The 14,800-nt window shown below is 42.4% G+C and overlaps 1 pseudogene; it reads right to left on the reverse strand.

Annotated features, from left to right (window-relative positions):
• Window positions 1-394: 394 nt before the first annotated feature.
• Window positions 395-1,999, reverse strand: LOC144251307 (glycerol-3-phosphate dehydrogenase 1-like protein pseudogene; annotated as a pseudogene).
• Between the last annotated feature and the right edge of the window lie 12,801 nt (window positions 2,000-14,800).

Genomic DNA, 14,800 nt, shown 5'->3' on the forward strand with positions numbered 1-14,800 from the left:
TACGGTGATCTTTGAATGCATTCCCTTCCTCATCCTACCAACCATTTTAATGCTGGTTAAATTTATCATCAAAAGAAGGAGAAAAAAAATAATTCATCCACTCAAATACATATGAAGTACATCTAAAAAATTTAGCTGAGATAGTCCCAATCTTATAGAGTACCACAGTGGGGAAATTTCAAATGTGATCTTTAAAAAGGATGTATAATATTGATTAGTAGAAACACCCACACAATGAGAAATGAACACACATGCCCACATGTGTGTTTAGTTGTTGCCCTGTACAGTTGAGCCAAGGAACTGCCTCTTGTAATTCAAAAACGAACCTGTAACAATTCATACATGTCCGTATTGGGAGCACAATCGGGCAAATCTCTTGATGCCAAGTGTTGGTTTTCACAAGAACCCAAAAGACTGAAGGGAGAGGCAGGACTTTCCCCAGCCCCTTATGTGATTCCTGTTAGATGTGCTCTGGATGGCTCTGGAGACAGGACAGCATCTCTGAGACAGGTCGGCCTTCCTAGCAGATCTGATACACGGCAGTAAACAATGGAAACTTATCCATGAGTCCCTTCTGTTTGAGGATGCGGTATACTTCAGCAGAAGTCTGAGGTCCTTGGAGCTTCTGCCCATTCAGCATCTCCTTCTCCAATTCTTCAATGGTCTTCCCGGTTCTGGCGAATGCCTCTGCCACCCTGCGGTTCCACCCTCCGTAGCAGGTGGCTATCAGGTCGGCCACCCCACAGCTCTCCAGGAAGGTGGCTGTGGACACCTGGCCCTTGCAGAAGATCCTGGCAAAAGCGATCATTTCCATGAGGCCGAGGGGGATGACGGCGGCTTTGGTGTTGTCTCCACAGAGGAGGCCATCGCAGAACCCAGCTCCCATGGCCACAATGTTCTTAAGAGCACCACAAAGTTCAACCGTGTCTGCATCATCAACCACAGTTATTCGGAAATCGGGGGTTTGCAGAAGTTCTTTGAAGAGAAGGCCATTCTCCATGATTTTGCTGCCAATGGTGGTCTCACAGAACTTCTCCGCAGCCACCTCGCTGGCAATGTTGGCGCCCATCAGCACACTGATGTCAATGCCCATCTTCTCCCGGATGATGTCAGAAATGAGTTTCAGTCCCTCGGGGCCCTCGTCTTGATATACCTAGCCTAGTTATCTCATTAGATTAGAAGCCAGCTTGTCACAAGTTATGAAGGATTCATTTCTGTTTTCTGTAAAAATATCAGGATGTCTGTATGGCCTGGCCATTAGTTGATGTTGTAAAGCTGATTGGAATGCCTGCCCGTGCCCTGAACTCACCCAGGTCCGGTTTTCCCTGACCATATAACAACCCTTTCCTAAACCTTAGTGACGCCTCATAAATTCTGGCCCTCCCTGGCCAGACAACGACCCTCTCTGAGTCTCTAAGATCTCCATAAATTCTGATGCCGGGGCCAGCAAAATGTAAACTTGTGTTATGCCCTTCAGAATGTTGTTATCTGTAACCCCCCCCTTTGTGTAACTTTTTGGGCTATAAAACTGGGCCACAAAGAAGCCTCGGGGCTGTCCTTGGCTCCCACGATTTGAGGGGCAAGGCAGCCCGGCCGGTCGAAATAATAAGCTTGCTTTAATTTGATTTTAATTGGAGTCAGTGGTCTTTTCTTGCGTCCTGGCCTAACAGTCTATGCCCTTGATGAGGGTGATCCCCAGTGCTTTCTTGGGTACTCTGCCAGTGATCTCATCGCAGATCTTGTGAATGAACTGGTGGGGGATGACAAACACCAGCAGGTCTGCATCCTGCACAGCCTCGCTGAGATTGGAGACGGCGACCACATTTTCTGGCAGCTTGTGTCCAGGGAGATATTTGACATTTTCGTGGTCATTATTTATGATGTCTGTCAGTTTTGTCCCATTCACTGTTTCCTCAAAGACCCACATCTTGACTGTGGAGGCAAACTTCTGTAGTTTCTTGACATTATTACCAATTATTTTTGCAACAGCTGAACCCATTAACGGGCAGAGCTTGCCCCTCCAGAGACCCGAATAGCAAGCCCTCTGTGCTTCGGTTTGCCCAACATCAAAACTACACTAATTCTTGGGCCTCCTTCAATTCCTCGACCCAGGCGATCAGTAGGGAGAATTGAGAACGACCTCAGAATATTGCCCAAAACATCAGGGCGTGGTGAGCAGGTGGTTTCTGTGCGCTCGCCACACGGATACCTAGGTGCGGACAGGTGCCCATGGGCAAGCGGTGCCCTCGGTCTGCGTTGCCCCCGCGGGCACGAGGGCCCAGAGATTTCCAGGCTAGGACCTCGGTGCGGCCTCCCCTGGCGTGCAGTGCCCAGCCTGGCCCCGAGGTCGCCCACCCCACCTCCCTGCGCGCGGTGCCCGGTGCCCGAAATTGAAAGATCTTTGAAGATGGAAAGATCTCCAATGCTCCTGGATAGGCAAAATTAATATTGAGAAAATGGCCATAACTACCCAAAACGCTATACAGATTCAATGTGATTCCAATTAAAAGCCCAACATCATTCCTTATAGAAATAGAAATAGCAAGCAGGAAATTTATTTGGAAAAATAAGAGACCCAGAATAGCCAAAGTAAAATGTTGGTGAGGATGTGAGGTAAAAAGCAGGAGGCATTACAGTAGCAGACCTTAACCTATACTACAAAGCTATAGTAACAAAAACAGCTTAGTATTGGTACCAAAATAGACATATAGACCACTGTTAAAGAATAGAAGACATAGAGACAAACTCACACAAATACAGTTATCTCATACTAGACAACAGCACCAAAAACATACATTGGAGAAAATATAGCCCCTTCAACTAACAGTGCTGGGAGAACTGGAAAAATTAGGCCCAAATCTTCATAATGTCACTTTAGGCCCCAACTTTCTTAACAAGACTCCTAAAGCACAAGAAAAAAAATCAAGAATTAATAAATGGGATAGACTCACACTAAAAAGCTTCTTCTCAGCAAAAGAAAAAATCAATCAGGTGAACAGAGAGCCTACATTTTGAGAGAAAATTTTTGCCACACACGTCAGACAGAGCACTAATCTCCAGGATGTATAAAGAACTCAAAAAACACCAAAAAACAAACAACCCAATCAATAAATGGGCTAAGGAGCTGAACAGACACTTCTCAGAGGAAGATATGCCTTTGATCAACAAATATATGAAAAAATGTTCCACATCTGTAGTAATTAGAGAAATGTAAATGTAAATGTAAGATTTCCTCTAACACCAGTCAGAATGGCAGTTATCAGGAATACAGACAACAATAAATGTTGGTGAGGATGTGAGGTAAAAGGCACACTTATACATTGCTGGTGGGACTGCAAATTGGTACAACCAATCTGGAAAGCAGTATGGAGATTCCTTAGGGATTCTTAGAATGGAATCACTATCTGACCCAGCTATCCCTATCAGTCTATACTCATAGGACTTAAAATCAGCCTGCTATAGTAACACAGCCACATCAATGTTTATAGCAGCTGAATTCACAATAGCTAAACTGTGGAAGCAACCTAGGTTCCCTTCAATAGATGAATGGATAAAGAAATTGTGGTGTATATATACACAATAAAATATTACTCAGCATTAAAAGACAATAAAATTATGGCATTTGCAGGTAAACAGATGGAGGTGGAGAATATTATGCTAAGCGAAGTAAGCCAATCCCAAAAAATCAAAGGCTGAATGCTCTCTCTGATAAGTGGATGCTGATCCATAAAGAGGGTGGGGGAGGCATGGGAAAAATGAAAGAACTTTGATTGGACAAAGGGTAGGGAGAGTAGAGAGGGTGCATGGGTGTAGGAAAGGTGGTGGAATGAGATGGACATCACTACCCTAGGTACATGTATGACTACATATATGGTGTGATGCTACATCCTGTACAACCATAGAAATATAAAATTGTGCCACAATTATGTACAATGAATCAAAATGCATTCTGCTGTCATGTATACCTAATTCAAATAAATAAATATTTTTTAAAAGAGTAAGATATTAAAGAAAATAACAAAAATACATCTTTTAAATTTTTTCACATTAACACATTTTGCTGCAAATAAAGTAATTTTTTTTGTTTTGTTTCATAGGACTAGAGAATGAATCCAGGGCCTACCACTGAGCTACACTCCAAGCCCCTTTATTTCATTTTTAGACGGTCTTGCTAATTTGCTGAGGCTGGTTTCCAACTTGCAATCATCTTCCCTCAGACTCCTGAGTAGCTGGGACTACAGGTGTGCATCACTGTGCCTACCTTGAAGTGATTTTTTTAAATACACAGATGACTTTCTAAATGATATTTAGAATCTATTGCAAATTCAATTTGGAACAGACTTTTATTTAACACAGGTTTCACACTGACTTCAACAAATCAGGCATTCCAGAAGACAGTGTGGAATGGTAAAATATGTGATGCCTTCTTCATACTCTAAGGGAAAAAGCTGTATTGCAAATAAGCAAACCCAAACAAAACAAAAACACGGAGGTATTCTACAATGTTATCTCTTAAGAACAATTCCCCTTCAATAGACTATAATGCTGTTGACAATGTCAAGCACTTTGACTTCTAAAGAAATCCCACAGAAAAAAAAGTTCCTCCAAGTTTTTCCCAGACATAACTACACTTTATGTCCTTCTCACTACCTTAACAGTATGACACACCCAGCTCCAGACAGTCCCAATGGCTTCCCCCTGTTTTCTCTAAGGTCGGTCACATTCACAACCACTCTTTTAACACAATCAATTGCTGTAATTATTTCTGGGGCCAATATGGATTGCTGCATTTTCCAAACAGGTGCAGGCCTCTGTGGTTACTCAAAGGTTTGCTAGGGTGCCCCTCCCTGGGCTGAGTTGTCATGACAAGAACACCCATCTCCCCATAAACATGTGGTCCACACGTCTCACACCCATGAAACCACAGTTATGTAAACCACACAGGTGAAACTAATGCCCAGCAAGCTATAAAATAATGCTGTACCAGCCAGAGTGAATGGGGATTAGAAAATGCTAAGCTCTCTTCTAGGGAACACGGCTGGCACAGTCCTGGAGTCCGGAACATTTTTGTGCATTAGCTTTTCTCACCCTCATTCACTCTCATTATGTACGCAGTTCTTCCCTTTACTCTTTGTCCAAAACATGAAATTGCTGCCACCTGCTCCTTGATGTTCTCACAATCTACCATTTTTCCCAATAGCTGCTTCACAAGACAGATATCTCTCAGCTCAGGAATCCTCCTGAAACTTTGCAAGCAAGAACATTCCACTATCCTTTTATATTCCTACCATAATCTGCTGCCAGGAACACTTCTCATACCTATTTCTAACATGAAGAAAAACTATATAAGGTGTATGAATTTCTTTTGTGCACTGTGGTCTCTGCAGTGCAAGAAACTTTCCAAATTTCAGTTATACTTTTCACATTTCAGTGGAGACACTCAGTGTCTCCAACAATCACTTCCTAACATGAGAAAGAATGTTAATAATGTTGCAGTGAAGGGGAAATGAGTTATAATATTAAAACACTGCATGGTTCCTATTAGATGAGTTTGATATTATCATTTTTAAATACTTTTTTACTTGTCAATTAACTGTTATTTTATTTATTTATATGAAGTGCTGAGAATTTAACCTAGTGCCTCATACGTGCTAGGCAAGTGCTTTACCACTGAGCCACAACACCAGCTCCATTTTCATTATTTTTATTTCTACTGCATAATTGCCAACTTTTACTTGTGAAACAAAGGACACACAATTGTGGTATATTGTTCCAAGAATTAAGCGATTAATTTTCTAGCATAAAAGCTAATGTTTAATACACACTAAAGATTTACAATTCTGAGAAAAAAAGAAATATTCTTTTAAGTAATTTTTCAAACAACTATTTTGAATATATTAATGTGTTTCTACTAATTTACCTTGGTGTTAGAGGACTGTTTTCTGCAATCCCAGTTACTGCTGTTTGACTGCGAACAAGCTACACTCATGGAGTTCTTCAAAACTGACTTTGTTCTCTTCACACTGCCTATGCACAACTGCTCCTGAGTGCTAAAGTCTCCAGCCCTTCAGTTAAATCTAGGGTCCCCATGGCTTACCTGCTTATGTTCAAATAAGGAAAAATGCACTGGTTCTCTTCAGGGACAAAATGAGGTCTGGATGTAGTAATTATACTGCTGGTCCCAGGTTCATAGTCAAAACAGGACACTGCTCTGAAGCAGGAGGTTTCTTTCAGGAACAGCCAGGCTTGGTGGAATTCTGCAGAGCCAGGCCAGCAAGCAGCAGGTAGACATGTCCCTTTGCATTTGGCACAACTACATCTTATGCCAGACAGGCCCAGTGGTCTTGTCTTCTGACCACTTCAAGTCCAGCAGCTACCCTGGGAGTAAAAGAGCAAGAAAATGTCACTTGATGGGTGCTGCTTTTCCCTGAGCCCACAGGATGCTGTCTGGTTTCCAGGGACTCAAACCTGTACTTCCCCTGGTTGGTCCTCACAGTTATCTTCTGGAACTCTATTCATCAGTAGTATTCTTGCTGTCACCATCTCCCTCCCCACCCCAGGGCTCTCAAGCTGTGGTCTAACTTTTGACACTATGGTGGAAAAGCAGTTAATTCCAACTCAGCCTCTTCTGTGTCTGGGTACTACAGCTTACTTTACTCCTAGATGGCACAAAGATGGTCAGAAAACAGTCTTTGAGTTCCGCCAAGTGACAGAAGGAACACAGGCATGTTCTCACAGTTGGTTCCTAACGGGAATTAAAAACTGAGAACTCTTCATTTAGCAAAGCTTGATTAAAAAATAAATAAATAAATAAGGTTCTAGCACAGTGTTGCACTTGGGACCAAAGACGGTTAACCGCACCACCTCTGCAGATTACACTCACTGCCAAAGAAAAGGAACTGCCAAACTGAAACCACCTGATTGGACGCAGTAAGCTTCTGACCATTTGCGTATAGTCAGATCAGTGATTGTTTGGAGCTGCTCTGCTGTGATTGGTGGAAACTTAGTTGTTTGGTAAGAGGCAAGCCACCGCCACGCCCCCACACCACGCCCCCAACACCCACGCCCCCCCATACCATTTAATGGATTACAGTTTATTTGCATAGCAAGCTAGGTTACAGATCACATATATGGAGGCTACTTTGGGATAAATTCATCATGCAAGTATGGAGACAAGTTTAGGACAAATTTATTTCAATTTAACAATTAGCCCCATTTTGGTCATTTTTTAAATCTCAACAGAGTGACCAAAACCATGAATGTGAACAGTGACACTATCTTCTACAGTCATCAAAATGGATCTGTTTGATTTCCCTACAGATTTCACAATTGCAGAATGTCAAATTAGTTAGATGAGCCGGGCATAGTATGGCAGGCCTATAATCCTAGCCAGTAGGAAGCTGAAGCAGGAAGATCAAAAGTTCAAGGCCAGCCTTGGCAACTTAGAGACCAGAAGCAACATCCTGAGACTCTAATAAAAATAAAATATTAAAAATAAAAACGAGGGAGGAAGAAGATGGCGGCCGGCGAGGAAGCAGCGACTCCAACGTCTCCACTTTAACGGGATAAGAAAGACCCACCTGGACAGTTGCAGCCTACATTCAGAGGAACCCCTAGCATAATTCCCTTTAGAGGAGAGCAGCCGTGATCTGGTAGGTTTATTGGAAGTGACAGTTTGTCCCAGAGAAGTGGATCTTGGGCGGCCACTCGGGAACAGAGGTCTAGTCTGCAGACATTAGCCACTCCAGCAAGGGGCTCCCCGGGGAGGCCTAGCTCTCGCTTTGCAAGCAGCCACCCCACCTATCCGGTTCCTAACCACGCGGCCACAGATAACCGGCTCCACAGGTGGCAACTCGGCGGGTGCAGAAGTCAAGTCACGGAGCCAGCAATCGTTTTTGCAGCGGCGGTTACCCTGAGCGGCTTGGGCCGCCCCGCCCGAACCCGCAGTCGGCCTCCGCCATCCGGGCTCTCCCGGAAGGCATAGCGCTCACTCTGGGAGCAGCTGCTTCTCCCTCCGGGTCCCTAAACACGCGGCCATAGATAAGCGGCTCCTCAGGTGGCTCTGCGGCGGGTGCTGAAGTCAAGTCCCGGAGCCAGCAATCGTTTTTGCAGCGGCGGTTACCCTGAGCGGCTTGGGCCGCCCCGCCCGAACCCGCAGTGGGCCTCCGCCATCCGGGCTTCCCGGGAAGGCATAGCGCTCGCTCTGGGAGCAGCTGTTTCTCCATCCCGGTCCCTAACCACTCGGCCACAGATAACCGGCTCCACAGGTGGCAACGCGGCGGGTGCAGAAGTCAAGACACGGAGCCAGCAATCGTTTTTGAAAGCGGCGGTTACCCTGAGCGGCTTGGACCGCCCCGCCCGAACCAGCAGTCGGCCTCCGCCATCCGGGCTCTCCCGGAAGGCATAGCGCTCACTCTGGGAGCAGCTGCTTCTCCCTCCGGGTCCCTAAACACGCGGCCACAGATAACCGGCTCCTCAGGTGGCTCTGCGGCGGGTGCTGAAGTCAAGTCCCGGAGCCAGCAATCGCTTTTGAAAGCGGCGGTTACCCTGAGCGGCTTGGGCCGCCCCACCCGAACCCGCAGTCGGCCTCCGCCATCCGGGCTCCCCTGGAAGGCATAGCGCTCACTCTGGGAGCAGCTGCTTCTCCCTCCGGTTCCCTAACCACGCGGCCACAGATAACCGGCTCCACAGGTGGCACCGCGGCGCGTGCAGAAGTCAAGTCCTGGAGCCAGCAACCGCTTTTGCAAGCGGCGGTCACCCTGAGCGGCTTGGGCCGCCCCGCCCGAACCCGTAGTAGGCCGCCGCCAATTTCCAGCGAAATCGAGGGGCTCCAGACAGATTTCCATCGTGCAAAGTTCGACTGCGGGAGCTCCTTTTCTCCGCACGGAGGGGCGCATAGCCTGATAGGCAATCGCCCTGCGGCTGGAGTCTGTGGCACGCACTGGGGAGCTACAAGGTGCCGGAGCGGGGGGAGCAAAGATACCTGCGGCCCACTGGAAAGACAGGCCAGGGGGTAAATTTCAAAAACACAACAGTTGCACCAAGCAGAAAGAAACGCGAGCAGTATGAAAAGACAAGGAAAGAAAGGACTACAAGCTATGCAGGTCAACTCAACATTAGAAGAGGTAATAGCTGCAACTGATGGAATGTCAGATAAAGAGTTCAGGATATACATGCTTCAGATTATCTGGAGTCTCAAGGAAGACATGAGACAGCAAAATCAGACAATGAAAGACCACATTGACAAACAAATCCAGGAAGTAAAAGATCAATTTCACAGGGAGATGGAGGTAATAAAAAACAAACAAATAGAAATCCTAGAAATGCAGGAAACAATAAACCAACTTAAAAACTCAATTGAGAATACTACCAGCAGAGTAGATCACTTAGAAGAGAGAACATCAGACAATGAAGACAAAGTATTTCAACTGGAAAAGAACATAGACAGCTCAGCAAGTCTGCTAAGAAACCATGAGCAGAACATCCAAGAAATATGGGACAATATCAAAAGACCAAATTTAAGAGTCATTGGGATACAAGAAGGCACAGAGCTCCAAACCAAAGGAATAAACAGTCTATTCAGTGAAATAATACGAGAAAACTTCCCAGAATTGAAGAATGAGACAGAATCCCAAATCCTAGAAGCCTACAGGACGCCGAATATGCAAAATCATAAGAGATCCACACCTAGACACATTATAATGAAGATGTCCAACATACAGAATAAGGAGAGAATTTTAAAAGCTGCAAGAGAAAGAAAGCAGATTACATTTAGAGGTAAACCAATCAGGATAACAGCTGATCTCTCGACACAGACTCTGAAGGCTAGAAGATCCTGGAATAACATATTTCAAACACTGAAAGAAAATGGGTTCCAACCAAGAATCGTGTATCCGGCGAAATTAAGCTTCAGGATAGAAGATGAAATTAAAACCTTCCACGATAAACAAAAGTTAAAAGAATTCGCAGCTAGAAAACCATCTCTTCAAAAAATCCTTGGCAAAACATTACAGGAAGAGGAAATGGAAAATAACATTGAAAACCAACATTGGGAGGTAGGACAGTAAAGGGGGGAAAGTAGTCAAAGAGGATAACAAATCAGGTTTAGTAACATCAATAAATAAATATGGCTAGAAGAACAAACCATATCTCAAAAATAACCCTAAATGTTAATGGCTTAAACTCACCAATCAAGAGACACAGGCTAGCAGAATGGATCACAAAACAAGACCCAACAATATGCTGCCTACAGGAGACGCATCTGATAGGAAAAGATATTCATAGACTGAAAGTGAAAGGTTGGGAAAAATCATACCACTCATATGGACTGCGGAAACAAGCAGGAGTGGCCATACTCATATCTAATAAAATAGATTTCAAACCAAAGTTAATCAAAAGGGATAAAGAAGGACACGTCATACTGCTCAAGGGAACCATACACCAACAAGACATAACAATCATAAATATATATGCCCCAAATAATGGCGCAGCTGTGTTCATCAAGCAAACTCTTCTCAAGTTTAAGAGTCTAATAGACCACCATACAATAATCATGGGAGACTTCAACACACCTCTCTCACCACTGGACAGATCTTCCAAACAAAAGTTAAATAAGGAAACTATAGAACTCAATAACACAATTAACAATCTAGACTTAATTGACATATATAGACTATACCACCCAACATCAAGTAGTTACACTTTTTTCTCAGCAGCACATGGAACCTTCTCAAAAATAGACCATATATTATGTCACAGGGCAACTCTTAGACAATATAAAGGGGTAGAGATAACACCATGCATCTTATCTGATCACAATGGAATGAAACTGAAATTCAATGATAAAAGTAGGAAGGAAAAATCAAGCATCACTTGGAGAATGAACAATAGGTTGCTGAATGATCAATGGGTTTTAGAAGACATCAAGGAGGAAATTAAAAACTTCCTAGAGTTAAATGAAAACACAGACACAACATATCGGAACCTATGGGACACATTGAAAGCAGTTCTAAGAGGAAAATTCATTGCTTGGAGTTCATTCCTCAAAAAAAGAAAAAACCAACAAATAAATGATCTCATACTTCATCTCAAAATCCTAGAAAAAGAAGAGCAAAACAACAGCAAAAGAAGTAGAAGGCAAGAAATTATTAAAATCAGAGCTGAAATTAATGAAATTGAAACAAAAGAAACAATTGAAAAAATTGACAAAACTAAAAGTTGGTTCTTTGAAAAAATAAATAAAATTGACAGACCCTTGGCCATGCTAACAAAGAGAAGAAGAGAGAGTACCCAAATTACTAGCATACGGGATGAAAAAGGCAATATCACAACAGACACTTCAGAAATACAGAAGATAATCAGAAATTATTTTGAATCCTTATACTCCAATAAAATAGAAGATAATGAAGGCATAGATAAATTCCTTAAGTCTTATGAACTGCCCAGATTGAGTCAGGAGGATATAGACAACCTAAACAGACCAATAACAATAGAGGAAATAGAAGAAACCATCAAAAGATTACCAACTAAGAAAAGCCCAGGACCGGTCGGGTATACAGCAGAGTTTTACAAAACCTTTAAAGAGGAACTAACACCAATACTTTTCAAGCTATTTCAGGAAATAGAAAAAGAGGGAGAACTTCCAAATTCATTCTACGAGGCCAACATCACCCTGATTCCGAAACCAGACAAAGACACCTCAAAGAAAGAAAACTACAGACCAATATCTCTAATGAACCTTGATGCAAAAATCCTCAATAAAATTCTGGCGAATCGGATTCAAATACATATCAAAAAAATTATACATCATGATCAAGTAGGATTCATCCCTGGTATGCAAGGTTGGTTCAATATACGGAAATCAATAAATGTTATCCACCACATCAATAGACTTAAAAATAAGAACCATATGATCATCTTGATAGATGCAGAAAAAGCTTTCCACAAAGTACAGCATCCCTTTATGTTCAAAACTCTAGAAAAATTAGGGATAACGGGATCATACCTCAACATTGTAAAAGCAATCTTTGATAAGCCACAGGCCAGCATCATTCTGAATGGAGAAAAATTGAAGGCATTCCCTCTAAGATCTGGTACAAGACAGGGATGCCCTCTCTCACCACTTCTGTTCAACATAGTCCTCAAAACACTGGCCAGAGCAATTAGGCAGACGAAAGAAATTAAAGGCATAAAAATAGGAAAAGAAGAACTGAAATTATCACTATTTGCAGATGATATGATTCTATACCTAGCAGATCCAAAAGGGTCTACAAAGATGCTATTAGAGCTAATAAATGAATTCAGCAAAGTGGCAGGATATAAGATCAACACGCATAAATCTAAGGCATTCCTGTATATCAGCGACAAATCCTCTGAAACGGAAATGAGGACAACTACTCCATTCACAATATCCCCCCAAAAAATAAAATACTTGGGAATCAACCTAACAAAAGAGGTGAAAGACTTATACAATGAAAATTACAGAACCCTAAAGAAAGACATAGAAGAAGACCTTAGAAGATGGAAAAATATACCCTGCTCATGGATAGGCAGAACTAACATCATCAAAATGGCGATATTACCAAAAGTCCTATATAAGTTCAATGCAATGCCAATCAAAATCCCAACAGCATATCTTGTAGAAATTGATAAAAGAATCATGAAATTCATATGGAATAATAAAAGACCCAGAATAGCAAAAACAATACTAAGCAGGAAGTGTGAATCAGGTGGTATAGCGATACCAGACTTCAAACTATACTACAGAGCAATAGTAACAAAAACAGCATGGTACTGGTACCAAAACAGGAGGGTGGACCAATGGTACAGAATAGAGGACACAGTAACCAATCCACAAAACTACAACTATCTTATTTTTGATAAAGGGGCTAAAAGCATGCAATGGAGGAAGGATAGCATCTTCAACAAATGGTGCTGGGAAAACTGGAAATCCATTTGCACCAAAATGAATCTGAATCCATATCTCTCGCCGTGCACAAAAGTTAACTCAAAATGGATCAAGGAGCTTGATATTAAATCAGAGACACGGCATCTGATAGAAGAAGAAGTTGGTTATGATCTACACGCTGTGGGATCGGGCTCCAAATTCCTCAATAGGACACCCATAGCGCTAGAATTAACAAATAGAATCAACAAATGGGACTTACTCAAACTAAAAAGTTTTTTCTCAGCAAAAGAAACAATAAGAGAGATAAACAGGGAGCCTACATCCTGGGAACAAATCTTTACTCCACACACTTCAGATAGAGCCCTAATAACCAGATTATACAAAGAACTCAAAAAATTAGACAATAAGATAACAAATAACCCAATCAATAAATGGGCCAAGGACCTGAACAGACACTTCTCAGAGGAGGACATACAATCAATCAACAAGTACATGAAAAAATGCTCACCATCGCTAGCAGTCAGAGAAATGCAAATCAAAACTACCCTAAGATACCATCTCACTCCAGTAAGACTGGCAGCCATTAGGAAGTCAAACAACAATAAGTGCTGGAGAGGATGCGGGGAAAAGGGCACTCTTGTTCATTGCTGGTGGGACTGCAAATTGGTGCAGCCAATCTGGAAAGCAGTATGGAGATTTCTCGGAAAGCTGGGAATGGAACCACCATTTGACCCAGCTATTCCCCTTCTCGGTCTATTCCCTAAAGCCCTAACAAGAGCATGCTACAGGGACACTGCTACATCGATGTTCATAGTAGCTCAATTCACGATAGCAAGACTGTGGAACCAGCCTAGATGCCCTTCAATAGATGAATGGATAAAAAAAAATGTGGCATTTATATACTATGGAGTATTATTCTGCATTAAAAAATGACAAAATCATAGAATTTGGAGGGAAATGGATGGCATTAGAGCAGATTATGCTAAGTGAAGCTAGTCAATATTTAAAAAAACAAATACCAAATGACTCCTTTGATATAAGGGGAGTAAACAAGGACAGGGTAGGGACGAAGAGCTTGAGAAGAAGATTTACATTAAACAGGGATGAGAGGTGGGAGGGAAAGGGAGTGAGAAGGGAAATTGCATGGAAATGGAAGGCGATCCTCAGGGTTATACAAAATGTCATATAAGAGGAAAGGAGGGGTAAGACAAGTTAATACAAATGGAAGAAATGATTTACAGTAGAAGGGGTAGAGAGAGAAAAGGGGAGGGGAGGGGAGGGGAGGGGGGATAGTAGAGAATAGGACAGACAGCAGAATACATCAGAATCTAGAAAGGCAATATGTCAATCAATGGAAGGGAAACTGATGTGATACAGCAATCTGTATACGGGGTAAAAGCGGGAGTTCATAATCCACTTGAATCAAATCGTGTAATATGATGTATTAAGAACTATGTAATGTTATGAACGACCAATAAAAAAAAAATAAATAAAAATAAAAACGACTGGGGTTGTGGCTCAGTCATAAAATACCCTTGGGTTTAATTTGCTGAACCTTCTTTCCCCCACCAAAAAAAAGTTAGATGGCTTGTAGATTTTATGCCTACCATAACAAGACCACTGGATGTTCCAAGACAGCAGTATGTCAGTTCTTAAACTTTGAGTACATGATTCACTGTCCTTACAGCCTGGGGACTGTCGTGCTTTGGTCTCATCATTAGGAGAAAACATGTGACACAGCCCATTCACGCTTGGCCCTATTCTATGACCATCATATAGAATCTAGCCTTTTGCATCATGAAACTATTTTCTAATTATTTCTCTTATATGCCTATGATTTAAAATGAAAAAAATAACAAAATAAGATTGAACTTGTATTTTTTTAATATTTAT

Source organism: Urocitellus parryii, assembly GCF_045843805.1.
Source record: "Urocitellus parryii isolate mUroPar1 chromosome 13 unlocalized genomic scaffold, mUroPar1.hap1 SUPER_13_unloc_10, whole genome shotgun sequence".
NCBI classification, from domain to species: Eukaryota; Metazoa; Chordata; class Mammalia; order Rodentia; family Sciuridae; genus Urocitellus; species Urocitellus parryii.